Source organism: Rhipicephalus sanguineus, chromosome 2 (genome assembly GCF_013339695.2).
Source record: "Rhipicephalus sanguineus isolate Rsan-2018 chromosome 2, BIME_Rsan_1.4, whole genome shotgun sequence".
NCBI lineage: Eukaryota > Metazoa > Arthropoda > Arachnida > Ixodida > Ixodidae > Rhipicephalus > Rhipicephalus sanguineus.
In genome coordinates, this window is record NC_051177.1 from 182,580,765 (window position 1) to 182,583,818 (window position 3,054).

Here is a 3,054-nt window from a genome sequence, read left to right on the forward strand (position 1 = left end):
TACATTCTAAGAATGTTTTACGTAATCGTGTCGAAGCAAATTTCTGAGATATTGAGGGTGTCTTGCAATGTAAAGGGCATTCGGTCTTAGAAGGACATTTGAGGTTACCCATGCCTGAGCCGTTGATTGTGTGCGCCAGGAGAAGTGCCCATTCTTAGCCGACCTCTAAAACGAGCGTGCCAGTGTCACACAAGTGGTGCAAAGTGCTTAACTGCATTTGAACGTGTGTGCAGTGTACTTAATCATCTGTCTGCATAAACAACACTCTCATCGCCAAAGTATTCTTGACAGGCGTCACAAATCACCTTCGTCCTGACTTGCATTTTGAGTGAGCATGCGAACTCAATTGTGCTGCTGCATAACTATGAAAATACGCAGAAAAAGATAAAGGCTGCGTTCCGTGTGGCGAAAAAACATACATTGGATGGGATTATGTAGTATAGGATGAAAAATAAAGACCCAATTCTAGGCATCACATTGAGATGGGATGAAGAACCCCAAGTGGTCAAGATTAATCCATAGTCCCACAACAGCAGTGTATGCGTCATGAGCATATCGTGATTTTGAGAAGTGAAACGGCGGAATTGATTTTGTTTTCATTAAGATGTGTGACATTTCATCAACTGCTTCAATACGTGGTTTAAACACGTGTGTTTAAACCAAACACGCGGTTAGGCATAGTTGTTCATATAAACTGTATAGTCGGTTATAACCTAACAATAGATAGAAGCTCCAACCGCGAATCCACGGCGCGCTTGTCAGTGACCTATATCGAGACGTGCAAGCTTACGATACGTAAGTGCTTTTACCTTGATAATGTAATTACCACGCATAACCAGAACTAAAGGTTCGTCGGTCCTACCTAAGTATGAGCTTTGGCTAAGAAGTGAAGTTAGAATCTCTGATGAAATTTGCTAAGACATTTAAGTTTTCGTCTTGAAACCAGCGACACCAGCATGTGTCGGAACACACAAAAAAGTGCTTGATGTCAGATACGAGCGCATGTGATTATAGTAGTTACCTCTGCATCTAGTTTATAAGTGTCTCTCGCGCTTGCGTGTACAGGTTCAATAAACATTCCTTTGTGACAGAGAGCTTCGCTGTAGAAAAGGGGCGAGAGACAGGAATGCCCAGCCACTCCTGTTCAATATGGTATTGTCGCTGGATCCCCTCATCAGAAAAGTCGCAATGTGCCCTGATAGTAGATAATTTCCCAAGCCAGGCACCGAGGAAATGAAGGTTACCGCCTACGCCGATGATATTTCGATATTTCTAAGAAACAAAACTAGTCAAGCTATATTTTCGGAGCTCTTTGAGCAGTGCTCCGCTCTGTCTGGCGCGTACTTGAATACCTACAAAAGCAAGCACGCGTTATTCGAACGTGTTGATCCTAAGGGTGTATGGCACCTTGTTTGGCACACCTTTGGAGTTAGAGCTACACCACTATTGCAAAGGAATAACGGCGTGTTTGCCCAATTGGTACTCTTGGTGACAATGTACGTGATCTGGAGACGTCGGCGCCAGGCAGAAGCTCGTCGACAACTACAGCGTGCAGCGTTGCCGGCATTACATCAAATTTATCTAATTTTTTCCGGATACCCAGTTGACGAGCTGGAAGCGAGTGGTGTTGATGCCTTCTTAAGGCGCTGGCACACTCGGTTTTTCGTATTACGTGGGGCAAGACTGGAATTTCCATCAGCGTCATACAGAGTTCAGAAAAAAAAAAGTTACCCGACTTCCCATGCTACTCGCCTGCCCCCCCCCCCCCTCCTTTTTCTGTTTTTCTTCCGCCCTCCTTGAGAAGTATGATACTTTCTGTTAACATGTTTCTTGTTGTATAGTTGCTTGTTAGCGTGGAGAGTGTGTTACTGCATCCTGCATAGAACTGCGTCTAGCGTTTGTATAAGTTATACTGACGCAATTTATAAGTATTTGGTTTATAAGCACCGCTATCGTTTGCGTATACTGGCCCAATAAACGTTCCTTTGGGGATGGAACGTTTTGGAAGTTTTTTCTGGTCGGAGCAGTGATGGCACTGGGCATAGGTTGTATTTATTCATAGGTTTTAAGCGACTATCAGCTGTTCAGAGTGGAAAGCGCAGTTTGGCTCGGTGATCTTTTTCTGCTATGTGCCATAACCTGCCAAGCGACAAATCAGCCCGAATGCTTCTCGTAGTATATTTCACACTGAAGTCTTCGGGCAAGCTGAAACACCCCGTTATTTAGTACGTTCCCATGAGTTTCGTGAAGGCCCGAAAAATTAGTTATATGTTTAGTGGTTATGTAAATTAGATCGATCGCTTGCCCATTGAATACATTAAGCAATCGTTGTGTTTTGCTTAAACGTCAACCTGTTTAGAAAAAAGAAATAGAGAAGCGATCGACCGAACAAACTTATTGTATCAAATTGTTAGTAAATTTTAACTTTTTGCTTATAAACCCTACGCACAGCGTCCAAATGTGTAAGCTGATGTCTCACAAAGCCATTTCTCCATTATAATATATAGTTTTTGTGTATTCTGATAAAAGAAGCTTAAAATAGAAATTTGAACTCCGCACTTTAGGCCACCTGCAATATCGTAACCATGGCATCCACAAGTGTTTTGTGCGCATTGATAAGCTTTGAATCAAATTGCATTTGTGTGGCCCTGCAAAAATGGTAGCCCTTATTTTCTTTATGTCAGCTGCATTTTCGAAAATTCAAGTAATCTTTCTGTGTCGTTTGCGCTGCCGTTGAACTTATGCGCTTAGATTTGAATTGAGACCTTCAATATACGAGTCATGCTTGGAAACCGTACATGAAATAAACATGCAATTTATGAATGATCGATAGGTAGAGCTATCGGTATAGTTTTTGCTCAGCTTGTGAAATTTTACATTGTGCTTGATATTGCTGAAGTCGCTCTCATTAATTCCCACCGAACAGCAAGTTCACGTAAAATTGCGCATGAAAAAGTTAAATTGTAAAGTAAGAAGAAAAGCTTGCGTCGGCCGGGAATCGAACCCGGGCCACCCGCGTGGCAGGCGAGTATTCTACCACTGAACCACCGACGC

At 42.7% G+C, this 3,054-nt stretch overlaps 1 non-coding gene across 1 annotated transcript; it reads right to left on the reverse strand.

The window, feature by feature from the left end:
• Positions 1–2,983: 2,983 nt before the first annotated feature.
• Positions 2,984–3,054, reverse strand: Trnag-gcc (transfer RNA glycine (anticodon GCC)). Its single transcript has one exon. It is a non-coding gene; the product is annotated as a tRNA-Gly (tRNA).